This window comes from Pseudophryne corroboree, chromosome 7 (genome assembly GCF_028390025.1).
Source record: "Pseudophryne corroboree isolate aPseCor3 chromosome 7, aPseCor3.hap2, whole genome shotgun sequence".
Lineage (NCBI taxonomy): Eukaryota > Metazoa > Chordata > Amphibia > Anura > Myobatrachidae > Pseudophryne > Pseudophryne corroboree.
The window spans coordinates 65509276-65524699 of record NC_086450.1 but is presented as its reverse complement, the minus strand read 5'-3'; the positions used below and the strand labels follow the sequence as shown (position 1 = coordinate 65524699).

The 15424-nt window shown below is 49.2% G+C and overlaps 1 protein-coding gene across 3 annotated transcripts in view; it reads right to left on the bottom strand.

Moving 5' to 3' along the window:
• The window catches only part of USP40 (ubiquitin specific peptidase 40), a 125053-nt gene extending 109856 nt beyond the window's left edge, over nucleotides 1–15197 (bottom strand). The window contains exon 1 of one of the 3 annotated variants that reach the window (XM_063933252.1): nucleotides 15075–15197. The gene's annotated coding sequence lies outside the window, so the exon portion shown is untranslated. Of the gene's footprint in view, nucleotides 1–14251; nucleotides 14500–14810; nucleotides 15039–15074 lie in introns of those variants that run through there. The other 2 variants (XM_063933253.1, XM_063933254.1) reach the window with 2 other exon arrangements.
• Between the last annotated feature and the right edge of the window lie 227 nt (nucleotides 15198–15424).

The following is a 15424-nucleotide window of genomic DNA, read 5'->3' as shown; positions in this document are numbered from 1 at the left end:
CCGCCCAGGATGAGGCCACCTTCCTTGTGGAATGGGCATCTACATATTTCGGCTGTGGCAGGCCTGCCACAGAATGTGCAAGCTGAATTGTACTACAAATCTAGCGTGCAATAGACTGCTTAGAAGCAGGAGCACCCAGCTTGTTGGGTGCATACAATATAAACAGCAAGTCAGACTTTCTGACTCCAGCCGTCCTAACTATATATATATATATATATATATATATATATATATATATATTTTTTTTTAGGGCCCTGACAACGTCTAGTAACTTGGAGTCCTCCAAGTCCCCAGTAGCCGCAGGCACCACAATAGGTTGTTTCAGGTGACAACGCTGACACCCCTTTAGGAAGAAACTGGAGACGAGTCCCAGTTCTGCCCTGTTCAAATGGAAAATTCTAATATGGGCTTTTGTAAAACAAAACCGCCCATTCTTTTTGACAATCGCCTGGCCGAGGCCAGGACTAACAACATGGTCACTTTCCATGTGAGATATTGGTCAACAGCATGGTCACTTTCCATGTGAGATATTTCAAATCCACAGATTTGAGCGGTTCAAACCAATATGATTTTAAGGAATCCCAACACTATGTTGAGATCTCACGGTGCCCCTAGAGGCACAAAAGAACTGTATATGTAATACACCCTTTACAATCTGGACTTCAGGAACTGAAGTCAATTTTTTCTGGAAGAAAATCTACAGGGCCGAAATTTAAATCTTAATGAACCCCAATTTGAGGCTCAAAACACTCCTGTTTTCAGGAAGTGCAGAATCGACCTAGTTGAATTTCCTTCGTGGAGCCTTCCTGGCCTTACCCACGCAACATATTTTCACCACATGTGGTGATGACGTTGTGCGGTCACCTCCTTCCTGGCTTTGACCAAGGTAGGTATGACCTCTTATGGAATGCCTTTTTCCCTTCAGAATCCGGTATTCAACCGCCATGCCGTCAAACGCAGCCGCGGTAATTCTTGGAAAAGACATGGTACTTGCTGAAGCAAGTCCCTTCTTAGCTCCCCAGGCCCTTAGTCCTCTGTGAGCATCTCTTGAAGCTCCGGGTACCAAGTCCCTCTTGGCCCATCCGGAGCCACTAGTATAGTTCATACTCCTCTATGTCTTATAATTCTCAATACCTTGGTTATGAGAAACAGAGGAGGGAACCCATACACTGACTGGTACACCCACGGTGTTACCAGAACATCCACAGCTATCGCCTGAAGGTCTCATGACCTGGCGGAATACCTGTCCCGTTTTTCGGGCGGGACGCTATCATGTCCACCTTTGGTCTTTGCCAACGATCCACAATCATGCTGAAAAACTTCCCTATGAAGTTTCCACTCTCCCGGGTGGAGGTCATGCCTGCTGAGGAAGTCTGCTTCCCAGTCGTCCACTCCCGGAAAGAACACTGCTGACAGTGCTATCACATGATTTTCCGCCTAGCGAAAAATCCTTGCAGTTTTGTCACTGCCCTCCCGCTTCTTGTGCCGCCCTTTCTGTTTACGTGGGCGACTGCCGTGATGTTATCCCACTGGATCAATACCGGCTGACCTTGAAGCAGAGGTCTTGCTAAGTTTAGAGCCTTATAAATTTGCTCTAAGCTTATTTATGCAGAGAGAATTCTCCAGACTTAATCACACTTCCCTGGAAATTTTTTCCCTGTGTGACTGTTCTCCAGCCTCTCAGGCTGGCCTCCGTGGTCACCGGCATCCAATCCTGAATGCCAAATCTGCGGCCCTCTAGAAGATGAGCACTCTGTAATCACCACAGGAGAGACACCCTTGTCCTTGGATATAGGGTTATCCGCTGATGCATCTGAGGATGCGATCCGGACCATTTGTCCAGCAGATCCCACCGAAGAGTTCTTGCGGGAAATCTGCCGAATGGAATTGCTTCGTAATAAGCCACCATTTTTACCAGGACTCTTGTGCAATGATGCACTGACACTTTTCCTGGTTTTAGGAGGATCCCGATTAGCTCGGATAACTCCCTGGCTTTCTCCACTGGGAGAAACACGTTTTTCTGGACTGTGTCCAGAATCATCCCTATGAACAGTAGACGTGTCATCGGAAAAAGCTGCGATTTTGGAATATTTAGAATCCACTCGTGCTGACGTAGAACTACTTAAGATAGTGCTACTCCGACCTCCAACTGTTCTCTGGACCTTGCCCTTATCAGGAAAGTGTCCATGTTTCCTTTTAAGAAAAATCATCATTCCGGCCATTACCTTGGTAAAGACCCGGGGCGCCGTGGACAACCCAAACGGCAGCGTCTGAACTGATAGTGACAGTTCTGTACCAGGAACCTGAAGTACCCTTGGAGAGAAGGGCAAATTTGGACCTGTAGGTAAGCGTCCCTGATATCCAGTGACACCATATCGTCCCCTTCTTCCTGGTTCGCTATCACTGCTCTGAGTGACTCCATCTTGATTTGAACGCTTGTATGTAAGTGTTCAAATATTTCAGATCTCACCGAGCCGGTTGGCTTCAGTACCACAATATAGTGTGGAATACTACCCCCTTCCATGTTGTAAGAGGGGTACTTTGATTATCACCTGCTGGGAATACAGCCTGTGAATTGTGTGAGGGGGAGATGTCTCGAATTTCCAATGTACACCTGGGATACTACATGTAGGATCCCGGAGTTCCCTTGCGAGTGAGCCCCCTGCGTACTGAAACTCTTGAGATGACCCCCTACCGCACCTGAGTCCGCTTGTACGGCCCCAGCGTTATGCTGCGGACTTGGCAGAAGCTGTGAGGGGCTTCTGTTCCTGGGAATGGGCTGCTTGCTGCAGTCTTCTTCCCTTTCCTCTACCCCTGGGCAGATATGACTGGCCTTTGCCCGCCTGCCCCTATGGGGACGAAAGGACTGAGACTGAAAAGACTGTGTCCTTTTTTGCCGATATGTGATTCGGGGTTTCAAAAAGTGGATTTTTCAGCTGTTGCCATGGCCACCAGGTCCGATGGACCGCCCCTTTATACGGCAATACTTCCACATGCCGTCTGGAATCTGCCTCACCTGACCACTGTCGTGTCTTCGTCTGGCAGATATGTAAATCACATTTACTCTTGATGCCAGAATGCAAATATCCCTCTGCGCGTCACGCATATATAGAAATGCATCCTTAAAATGCTCTATAGTCAATAAAATCTTGTCCCTGTCAAGGGTATCAAAATTTTCAGTCAGGAAATCCGACCAAGCCCCCTCAGCGCTGCACATCCAGGCTGAGGCGATTGCTGGTCGTAGTATAACACCAGTATGTGTGTATATACTGTCATGATATTTTTCAGCTTCCTATCAGCTGGCTTCTTGAGGGCGGCCGTATCTAGAGACGGTAACGCCATGTTTTTATAAGCGTGTGAGCGCCTTATCCACCCTAAGGTGTGTTTCCCAACTCGCCCTTACTTCTGGCGGGAAAGGGTATACCGCCCATAACTTTCTATCGGAGGAACCCCACGTATCATCACACACTTCATTTAATTTATCTGATTCAGGCAAAACTACAAGTAGTTTATTCACACCCTACAAAATACCCTTATTTGTGGTACTTGTAGTATCAGAAATATGTAACAGCTCCTTCATTGCCCTTAACATGTAACTCGTGGCCCTAAAGGAAAATTACGTATGTTTCTTCACCGTCGACACTGGGGTCAGTGTCCATGTCTGTGTCTGTCGACCGACTGAGGTAAATGGGCGTTTTTACAAGCCCCTGACGGTGTCTGAGACGCCTGGACCGGTACTAATTTGTCCGCCGGCCATCTCATGTCGTCAACCGTCTTGCAGCGTGTTGACATTATCACGTAATTCCATAAGTAGACCATCCATTCCGGTGTCGACTCCCTAGAGAGTGACATCAACATTACAGGCAATTTGCTCCGCCTCCTCACCAACATTTTCCTCATACATGTCGACACACACGTACCGACATACAGCACACACACAGGGAATGCTCTGATAGAGGACAGGACCCACTAGCCCTTTGGGGAGACAGAGGGAGAGTTTGCCAGCACACACCAAAAGCGCTATAATGTAAATAACAACCCTAGAAGGTGTTGTTTCTATATATGCGCTCTTAATATATCATTATATCGCCAATTTATGCCCCCCTTCTCTTTTAACCCTGTTTCTGTAGTGCAGTGCAGGGGAGAGTGGGAGCCTTCCTCACCAGCGGAGCTGATCAGGAAAATGGCGCTGAGTGCTGAGGAGAATAAGCCCCGCCCCCTTTTCGGCGGGCTTTTCCTCCCGGTTTTTTAATAACTGGCCTGGGTTAAAATACATACATATAGCCTTAATGGCTATATGTGATGTATTTATTTGCCAAATAGGTATTTATATTGCTGCCCAGGGCGCCCCCAGCAGCGCCCTGCACCCTCCGTGACCGTGTCAGTGAGCCGTGTGACAACAATGGCGCACAGCTGCAGTGCTGTGCGCTACCTCTCTGAAGACTGTGAAGTCTTCTGCCGCCTGTTTCCGGACCTCCGTTCCGCCGTCTTTCTTCAGCGTCTGTAAGGGGGATCGGCGGCGCGGCTCCGGGACGAACCCCAGGCTGACCTGTGTTCCGACTCCCTCTGGAGCTCAGTGTCCAGTAGCCTAAGACTTCAATCCTCCTGCACGCAGGTGAGTTGCCAGTCTCTCCCCTAAGTCCCTCGTTGCAGTGATCCTGTCGCCAGCAGGAATCACTGATTAGAAACCTAAAAAAAAACTTTACTAAATAGCTCCTTAAGAGAGCCATCCAGTTTGCACCCTTCTCGGACGGGCACAAAAACCTAACTGAGGCTTGGAGGAGGGTCATAGGGGGAGGAGCCAGTACACACCATGTGACCTAAAAAGCTTTTTAGATGTGCCCTGTCTCCTGCGGAGCCCGCTATTCCCCATGGTCCTGACGGAGTCCCCAGCATCCACTAGGACGTTAGAGAAATTACATTTTATTTCTAAGGCGCCAAAAGTGTTTCGCAGCGCTGTACATACAGTAGACATTAGAACAATACAGGGTACATAGAACTGAACATTACAGTAACTGAAAAACTAACACAGAGCCCAGGTAACAATTAGCACCACAATTCCCAGTACACAATACAGCCGAGATGTAAGGAAGCAAAAGGAGTAATCGGCGTACTACTGGGGGCAAGCAGCCACTGGAAGAGATAAACAGTAACGAGCGAGAGGAGATGCGGGTATAGACATTCACTGAGTAGGAGAGAGCTGTAACTGAAGTGTGAGAGAAGAGGGCCGTGAGAACAGGAGGGAAGAGGACCCTGCTCCAAGGAGCTCACAATCACAATGAATTAATGTTGCAAGAGGGAGTACATGTAAACTAAGATGGCACTGCCTGAAGTGGTAACACACTTGAAATTGGACATAAAATATTGTAATTTATTACTTTTTAACTTCAATGCATAATTAAATACATGTATTTTTCATATGAAATTAAGTTAATTACAGAATTGAAAACCAAGGACAGCTACAGCAATAATGCAATCCTTCCTAACACCCAGGTAAGGTCTGCAAAGGACCTTCCAGTTGATTAGCCACCCGTGGGCCTCCATGAATTGGACAGTCAGCTCTAGATGACACAGGAGAAGTTCCGGGGAATTTGCCAGGATCAACAAATCGTCCAAGTACGGTAGGATCCTGACCCCTTGACGGCGCAGTACTGCAGTCATTACCGCCATGACTTTGGTGAAAACTCGCAGAGCCGTTGTCATACCAAAAAGGTAACGTCCAAAATTAGTAATGAAGGTTGCCCACCGCAAACCTCAGGTGCTGCTGATGAGACACCGCAATAGGAATATGCAGGTAGGCATCCTGTATGTCCAGGGAGACCATATAGTCCCCAGGCTCCAAGGCCAAAACAATAGAGCGTTGAGTTTCCATCCGAAACTTGGAGACCCTCACATATTTGTTCAAGGACTTGAGATTGAGAATGGTCCGCGAGGACCCGTTCGGTTTCGAAAGTAGAAACAGCGGTGAATAGTACCCCTTGCCTCTCTGAGCCAGAGGCACCTGTACTACCACTCCTGTGTCCAGGAGGGAATGTACCACCAAATGAAGAGTGTTTGCCTTCACCAGGTCCAAAGGGACGTCTGTCAGGCAAAATCGATGAGGGGGACGGTTCTTGAAGGGTACGGCGTAACCTCGAGTGACGACTTCCCTTACCCAGACATCGGAAGTGGTCTTTAGCCATTCCTGGGCAAAACCTAGAAGCCGCCCCACACACTGGGTTCCCCCAGATTGAGGCCCGCCCCGTCTTGCGGCAGGCTTGTCAGTTTTGGAAGCAGGCTGACGGGCAGCCCAGGCCCGCTTTGGTCTGGGCTTGGCAGGTTTGGAAGCACGAGTTTGTTTCAAGTACGCCTGACCTTTTGCTTTACCTGGAGGATGAAAGGGCCGCGGGAAAGTACTTTTAGCCTTCTGTGCGGAAGGAGCCGTACTAGGTAGGCAAGCCGTTTTAGCAGTAGCCAGATCAGCCACAATCTTATTTAGGTCTTCGCCAAAAAGAATGTCTCCCTTGAAAGGAAGCCCCTCCAGGGTTTTCTTAGAATCCATATCCACCAACCAGGATCTCAACCAAAGGTAAGATACGTTGAGCCAAGATGGACGTAGTGGCAGCCTTGGCCGCCAGCACCCCGACATCAGAAGCCGCCTCCTTAAGATACAGAGAAGCCGTGGCAATATATGAGAGACATTGTCGAGCATGCTCAGAAGTGTTTGGAAAGCAGCTCCGCCTCCAGCTCCTGAGTCCACGCCTCAACAGCCCATGTTGCGGCAATTTTTGGTCTATGCACAGTCCCCGTTAGGGTGTAAATCGCTTTCAAACAACCCTCCACACGTCTATCCGTCGGTTCCTTCAGAGAGGTGACGGTAGTTACTGGCAGAGCTGTGGAAACTACCATACGTGCCACATGAGAATCTACAGGCAGAGGAGTATCCCAATTTTTATATAGCTCCGGAGAGAGAGGATAGCGAGCCAACAGTCTCTTATGCGGTGTGAATTTTGTTCCCGGATTTTCTCATGATTCCTGACGTATATCAGCCAGGTGTTGAGAATGAGGTAAAACTTGTTTAACCACCTTCTTACGTTTAAATCTGTCTAGATTTTTAGAGACAGCCGCTAGCTCAGGTTCCTCAGAGCCCTGAAGAATGAGCCTGATAGCCTCTATAAAATCAGAGACATCCACCAGTGACTTCTCTTCCCCATCAAAAGCATCAGAGTCAGTGTCTGTGGGGTCAGTATATGCACCATCCTCCTCAGAGGATGTGTCCGGGACAGCGGTGGATTGTGAGGATGTAGTGGCCCGTTTAGAAGACATCTTAGTCTTGGCTGGGTGAGAGTGAGACTTATTTTTAGTCAGCGATCGGTGCAGGTGCTGTAACCGTGTTGAAATTTGGTCCAACCACGGCGGATTGACTGTAGGGACCATAAATTGCTGCACTGGCATAGGAAGTCCCACAGGGGGCGTAAGTTTAGTTACCAGCGTATTTAACAACGTGGAGAAGGTAGCCCATGGTGGGGTCACTAGTTGCCCCCGATGCTATAGATCCACTGGGGGGGGGGGGGGTAAGGAACCCCCTGAACCTGAACTCTCTGCTGCCATGTTTTCCTCAAAAGTGACTGCATCATCACCACCAAGCAATGTGGGAGAAGCCCCAGTTCCGTTGCCTCGTGTAGCTGACATAATGAGAAGCACAATATCAGGCAACCTAGTACAATCTTAGCAGCGACATACCTAGCAAGAACTCCCAGAGCAGTGCGACTTTCCTGTCAGCACAAACCGGGAATCCAAGAGATATATAGTGACTATAACTCACAAAGAAAAATACACAGCAAGTATATCTTGTGACATACCTATATCAGTTCATAAACCTGACACACTTAGCCCCCTCAGGTTACAGAATATAGGAGTAGCAAGCTGAGTGAAATACACAAGATGGCAGCCACGCCGCAGCTACATGCACACACACACATATACAGTCACAAGCGTGCAATGCAGAAAATAAGAATTTACTCACCGGTAATTCTATTTCTTGTAGTCCGTGGTGGATGCTGGGTACTCCGTAAGGACCATGGGGTATAGACGGGCTCTGCAGGAGACTGGGCACTTTTAAAAGAAAGATTAGGTACTATATCTGGTGTGCACTGGCTCCTCCCTCTATGCCCCTCCTCCAGACCTCAGTTAGGGAAACTGTGCCCGGAAGAGCTGACATTACTAGGAAAGGATTTAGAATCCAGGGTAAGACTCATACCAGCCACACCGTACAACTTGTGATAACCATACCCAGTTAACAGTATGAACAACAACTGAGCCTCATTTAACAGATGGCTCATAACAATAACCCTTTAGTTAGGCAATTACTATATACATGTATTGCAGAGAGTCCGCACTTGGGACGGGCTCCCAGCATCCACTACGGACTACGAGAAATAGAAATACCGGTGAGTAAATTCTTATTTTCTCTGACGTTCTAGTGGATGCTGGGTACTCCGTAAGGACCATGGGTATTATACCAAAGCTCCCAAACGGGCGGGAGAGTGCGGATGACTCTGCAGCACAGAATGAGCAAACTCAAGGTCCTCCTCAGCCAGGGTATCAAACTTGTAGAATTTTGCAAAAGTGTTTGAACCCGACCAAGTAGCAGCTCGGCAAAGTTGTAAAGCCGAGACCCCTAGGGCAGCCGCCCAAGAAGAGCCCACCTTCCTCGTGGAATGGGCTTTTACTGATTTAGGATGCGGCAGTCCAGCCGCAGAATGTGCCAGCTGAATCATGCTACAGATCCAGCGAGCAATAGTCTGCTTAGAAGCAGGAGCACCCAGCTTGTTGGGTGCATGCAGGATAAATAGCGAGTCAGTTTTTCTGACTCCAGCCATCCTGGAAACATAGATTTTCAGGGCCCGGACTACGTCCAGCAACTTGGAATCCTCCAAGTCCCGAGTAGCCGCAGGCACCACAATAGGTTGGTTCAAATGAAACGCTGATACCACCTTAGGAAGAAATTGTGGACGAGACCTCAATTCTGCCCTGTCCATATGGAAAATCAGATCTGGGCTTTTACACGACAAAGCCGCCAATTCTGACACCCGCCTGGCCGAAGCCAAGGCCAACAGCATGACCACCTTCCACGTGAGATATTTTAACTCCAAGGTCTTAAGTGGCTCAAACCAATGTGATTTTAGGAAATCCAACACAACGTTGAGATCCCAAGGTGCCACTGGAGGCACAAAAGGGGGCTGAATATGCAGCACTCCCTTAACAAACGTCTGAGCTTCAGGCAGTGAAGCCAGTTCTTTTTGAAAGAAAATAGACAGGGCCGAAATCTGGACTTTTATGGATCCCAATTTTAGGCCCATAGTCACTCCTGACTGTAGGAAGTGCACAAATCGACCCAGCTGAAATTCCTCTGTTGGGGCCTTCCTGGCCTCACACCAAGCAACATATTTTCGCCATATGCGGTGATAATGTTGTGCTGTCACATCCTTCCTAGCTTTTATCAGCGTAGGAATGACTTCATCCGGAATGCCCTTTTCCATTAGGATCCGGCGTTCAACCGCCATGCCGTCAAACGCAGCCGCGGTAAGTCTTGGAACAGACAGGGCCCCTGCTGTAGCAGGTCCTGTCGGAGCGGCAGAGGCCATGGGTCCTCTGAGATCATTTCTTGAAGTTCCGGGTACCAAGTTCTTCTTGGCCAGTCCGGAACGATGAGTATAGTTCTTACGCCTCTCTTTCTTAATATCCTCAGTACCTTGGGTATGAGAGGAAGAGGAGGGAACACATAAACCGACTGGTACACCCACGGTGTCACTAGAGCGTCCACAGCTATCGCCTGAGGGTCCCTTGACCTGGCGCAATATCTTTTTAGCTTTTTGTTGAGGCGGGACGCCATCATGTCCACCTGTGGTCATTCCCAACGGTTTACAATCAGCTTGAAGACTTCTGGATGAAGTCCCCACTCTCCCGGGTAGAGGTTGTGTCTGCTGAGGAAGTCTGCTTCCCAGTTGTCCACTCCCGGAATGAACACTGCTGACAGTGCTAGCACATGATTCTCCGCCCATCGAAGAATCCTTGTGGCTTCTGCCATTGCCATCCTGCTTCTTGTGCCGCCCTGTCGGTTTACATAGGCGACCGCCGTGATGTTGTCTGACTGAATCAGCACCGGTTGGTTTTGAAGCAGTGATTCCGCTTGACTCAGGGCATTGTAAATGGCCCTTAGTTACAGAATATTTATGTGTAGGGAAGTTTCCTGACTCGACCATTGTCCTTGGAAGTTTCTTTCCTGAGTGACTGCCCCCCAACCTCGGAGGTTTGCATCCGTGGTCACCAGGACCCAGTCCTGTATGCCGAATCTGCGACCTTCGAGAAGATGAGCACTCTGCAGCCACCACAGCAGAGACACCCTGGCCCTCGGGGACAGGGTGATCAACCGATGCATCTGAAGATGCGATCCGGACCACTTGTCCAATAGATCCCACTGGAAGATCCTTGCATGGAAGCTGCCGAAGGGAATTGCTTCGTAAGAAGCTACCATCTTTCCCAGGATTCGCGTGCAGTGATGCACCGACACCTGTTTTGGTTTCAGGAGGTCCCTGACCAGAGATGATAATTCCTGGGCCTTCTCCTCCGGGAGAAACACCTTCTTCTGTTCTGTGTCCAGAATCATGCCCAGTAACAGCAGACGCGTCGCAGGAATCAGCTGTGACTTTGGGATATTCAGAATCCAGCCGTGCTGATGCAGCACTTCCTGAGATAGTGCTACGCTGACTAGCAACTGCTCTTTGGACCTCGCCTTTATCAGGAGATCGTCCAAGTACGGGATAATTATAACACCATTCTTTCGGAGGAGTATCATCATTTCGGCCATTATCTTGGTAAATACCCTCGGTGCCGTGGACAGACCAAACGGCAACGTCTGGAATTGGTAATGACAGTCCTGTACCACAAACCTGAGGTACTCCTGGTAAGGTGGGTAAATGGGACATGCAGGTACGCATCCTTGATGTCCAATGACACCATAAAATCCCCCTCTTCCAGGCTTGCAATAACCGCCCTGAGCGATTCCATCTTGAACTTGAAGTTCCTTATATAAAAGTGTTCAAGGATTTTAAATTTAGGATGGGTCTCACCGAACTGTCCGGTTTCGGTACCACAAACATTGTGGAATAGTAACCTCGTCCCTGTTGAAGGGGGGGTACCTTGATTATCATCAGCTGGAGGTACAGCTTGTGAATAGCTGCCATTACTACCTCCCTTTCTTTGGGAGCAGCTGGCAAGGCTGATTTGAGGTAACGGCGAGGGGGAGTGGCCTCGAACTCCAGCTTGTATCCCTGAGATACCACTTGCAGAACCCAGAGATCCACCTGTGAGCGAACCCACTGGTCGCTGAAGTTCCGGAGATGCGCCCCCACTGCACCTGGCTCCGCCTGTGGAGCCCCAGCGTCATGCGGTGGACTTAGAGGAAGCGGGGGAGGATTTTTGTTCCTGGGAAGTGCCTGTCTGGTGCAGCTTTTTCCCTCTTCCCTTGCCTCTGGGCAGAAAGGAAGCACCTCTGACCCGCTTGCCTTTTTGGGGCCGAAAGGACTGTACCTGATAATACGGTGCTTTCTTAGGCTGTGAGGAAACCTGAAGTAAAAATGTCGACTTCCCAGCTGTTGCTGTGGATACGAGGTCCGAGAGACCATCCCCAAACAATTCCTCACCCTTATAAGGCAAAACCTCCATGTGCCTTTTAGAATCAGCATCACCTGTCCTCTGCCGAGTCCATAATACTCTCCTGGCAGAAATGCACATTGCATTAATTCTAGATGCCAGCCGGCAAATATCCCTCTGTGCATCCCTCACATATAAGACGACGTCTTTAATATGCTCTATGGTTAGCAAAATAGTATCCCTGTCGAGGGTATCAATATTATCTGACAGGGTATCGGACCAAGCTGCTGCAGCACTACACATCCATGCTGAAGCAATTGCAGGTCTCAGTATAGTACCTGAGTGTGTATATACAGACTTCAGGATAGCCTCCTGCTTTCTATCAGCAGGCTCCTTTAAGGCGGCCGTATCCTGAGACGGCAGTGCCACCTTTTTAGACAAGCGTGTGAGCGCCTTATCCACCCTAGGGGATGTCTCCCAACGTAACCTGACCTCTGGCGGGAAAGGGTACGCCATCAGTAACTTTTTAGAAATCACTAGTTTCTTATCGGGGGAACCCCCCACGCTTCTTCACACACTTCATTCAACTCATCCGATGGGGGAAAAACCACTGGATGCTTTTTCTCCCCAAACATAATACCCTTTTTTGTGGTAACCGGGTTAATGTCAGAAATGTGTAACACATTTTTCATTGCCATAATCATGCAACGGATGGCCCTTGTGGATTGTACATTTGTCTCATCGTCGTCTACACTGGAGTCAGACTCCGTGTCGACATCTGTGTCTGCCATCTGAGGTAGCGGGCGTTTTTGAGCCCCTGATGGCCTTTGAGACGCCTGGGCAGGCACGGGCTGACAAGCCGGCTGTCCCACTGCTGTTACGTCATCTAACCTTTTATGTAAGGAGTTGACACTGTCGGTTAATACCTTCCACATATCCACCCACTCTGGTGTCGGCCCCGCAGGGGGTGACATCACACTTATCGGCACCTGCTCCGCCTCCACATAAGCTTCCTCATCAAACATGTCGACACAGCCGTACCGACACACCGCACACACACAGGGAATGCTCTGACTGAGGACAGGACCCCACCAAGTCCTTTGGGGAGACAGAGAGAGAGTATGCCAGCACACACCACAGCGCTATATAATGCAGGGATGTACACTATACAGAGTGATTTTTCCCTTATAGCAGCTTATATACACAGTATTGCGCCTAAATTTATGTGCCCCCCCTCTCTTTTTTACCCTAGAAGTCTGGAACTGCAGGGGAGAGTCTGGGGAGCGTCCTTCCAGCGGAGCTGTGAAGAGAAAATGGCGCTGGTGTGCTGAGGAAGATAGCCCCGCCCCTTCATCGGCGGGCTTCTCCCGCGTTTTTAAATGTATAATGGCGGGGGTTAACGCACATATACAGTTTATTAGACTGTATTATGTGCTTTTTGCCAAGTAAGGTACTCTAATTGCTGCCCAGGGCGCCCCCCCCCCCCTAGCACCCTGCACCCATCAGTGACCAGAGTGTGTGGTGTGCTAAGGGAGCAATGGCGCACAGCTGCAGTGCTGTGCGCTACCTTAATGAAGACCGGAGTCTTCAGCTGCCGATTTTCAACTTCTCTTCGTTCTTCTGGCTCTGCAAGGGGGACGGCGGCGCGGCTACGGGACCGGACGACCGAGGACTGGGCCTGTGTTCGATCCCTCTGGAGCTAATGGTGTCCAGTAGCCTTAGAAGCCCAAGCTAGCTGCAAGCAGGTAGGTTCGCTTCTCTCCCCTCAGTCCCACGTAGCAGTGAGTCTGTTGCCAGCAGATCTCACTGAAAATAAAAAACCTAACAAATACTTTCTTTTCTAGGAAGCTCAGGAGAGCCCCTAGGGTGCATCCAGCTCTGGCCGGGCACAGATACTAACTGAGGTCTGGAGGAGGGGCATAGAGGGAGGAGCCAGTGCACACTAGATATAGTACCTAATCTTTCTTTTAAGAGTGCCCAGTCTCCTGCGGAGCCCGTCTATACCCCATGGTCCTTACGGAGTACCCAGCATCCACTAGGACGAAAGAGAAATTATACCAAACCATAAAACTGCACTGGACTAGCAATACAAAGTAATACTCAGTATAGCTATATATGTAGATGGTAGATATAACAAAACACAGTAGGTACTGGATGTATATCACAGGGTGTTTGTCCACACAACCCTGAATGTATGCACTCTTTCTTAACTAACACTGTCCCTTGACAGGTAGAATACTTAAATGTCCTGTAAAATGCACGGTGCTGGCGAGCAGGTGGCTTTACAGAGGAGGATTTGCCCCAGCAGTCCCAGGAACAGCACAACTCCGTGTGATGGCGGCTGACAGGGAGTGAGGGAGAGATATGCAGCTCCAGGACGGGAACATTTACCCAAATGGCGCCCTGGGGGAGGGGCTACAGGTTAGGCCTTATCCCCCTGCTGGCTTCCCCACCGGGCGTTGCGGGCTGTATAAAAACGGGTTTTTATAGAGAGAAAACCCCCCCACCTGTGCCCTTTGTCCCGATGGCTAGTGGAGCGGCTGCCCTTTACAGTGTCCACACCAGCGCCCACGGCCGCGCTGGATCGCGATAACACTGGGCCAAAGAGACCCCTTACCTCCCCTTGTACCTGAGGCCACGCGATCCCGGAGGGCAGCGGCGAGTGTGTGTGACTGACCAAGAAGGACACCGGAGCCTCCGCTGTAGTTACCCGGCAACCAGGGTGCGGGAGTATACAGTGCCGCTGGGGGAGTGATGGAGCCGCAGCAGAGGAGGTCTGTCTGACATTCATTAAGCTGCAGCCATTGAAGTCTTCAGATTTCTTTTCTTCTGAAATAGCTTAAAATATGGGCTGCAGGAGCAGCCCCCCTGGTGAATGCCTGCTTACTGCATGGCACCAACTTACAAACTGAGCTCCTGTGCACGGAGGCGGCGGCGCTGTGCATCTTGGGAACAGTCAAAGCTTTGAGCCTGTTGGTGCCTCGGATCAAGATCCTACTCTACACCCCGATGTTAATCCTTGTGTACCCCGCAGCAGAAATCATAAATAACTAGCAGTACAGTAACTTGAATTTGCTACTAATATTTTCCCTCTCACCATATACTGATCTATTTTGCTTCCATGCACCATTATCGTATGGACATGTTTCTATTTACAAAGATGTCAAATTACTTACTTGTAATGTTCTGCAATACAGAAAGAAACATCGATAACGGGATCTAAGGGTAAAATATATAAATACATAACATAATGTACAAGGAGTTCGTGGTGTGCATGCTACAGCTACACACCAGAGCTGTGTGTTACTGGTGTTAGATAGGAGGAGCAGGGATTAGAGGGTGACAGACCAAGGATATGAATATTTGATTTAAAAACAAACCAAAAATAATCTTAATTATAGCACGGATCAGACAAGTACAGCTGCAGGAACAAGTTTTACCTGCCAACAAACGAGCCCAGCGGAAAGAAATGCTTCCAAGAAGGAGATCTGCTACCTGGGAGCCGCCATGTTTGTTGTGGATGCTTCGGATCAATGAGGGCTGCTGGGACGTGTAGTCTTTAGAGCATGAAAATAAGTCTCACATATTGCAGCTGAAACTACAAATACCGGCATCCTGTGCTGTGCGCCGGGCTCAGGAAACAGAGCTTGCCTTCAAAACGGGTTGCCGCTGAAACTACAAATACCGGCATCCAGTGCGGTGCGCCGGGCTCAGGAAACAGAGCTTGCCTTCAAAACGAGAAATCTTTATTAGCTACAAATAGCACAAACTACATACAATCGCTAATCAG